Consider the following 301-nt stretch of genomic DNA (forward strand, 5'->3'; position numbering starts at 1 on the left):
GAGTATATTGCTGCCCCTTTAGCGTTAAAGGCTGGCAGAGAGGGGGTGCTCTTTTTCACACCATTTATTTTCTCCAAATTTACTTCACAGGGTCAATTACCACATTCAACCAGTGATCTCAGATGCAACAAATGATTTCAGTACAAGTAAAGTCTCACTTGAAGACATATACACCATTATTTGTAACACTGTTATAGTAACTCTGGTAGAAAGTAAGAGAAGCAGAAGTTCTTATGTTTAAGAAACATTTTCTTGAGTGACACAAAAGGTGATTACAGTAGTGAAGCTGTAGGACTATGTG

Source organism: Mandrillus leucophaeus, unplaced genomic scaffold (genome assembly GCF_000951045.1).
Source record: "Mandrillus leucophaeus isolate KB7577 unplaced genomic scaffold, Mleu.le_1.0 Scaffold50, whole genome shotgun sequence".
In the NCBI taxonomy this organism is placed as follows: domain Eukaryota; kingdom Metazoa; phylum Chordata; class Mammalia; order Primates; family Cercopithecidae; genus Mandrillus; species Mandrillus leucophaeus.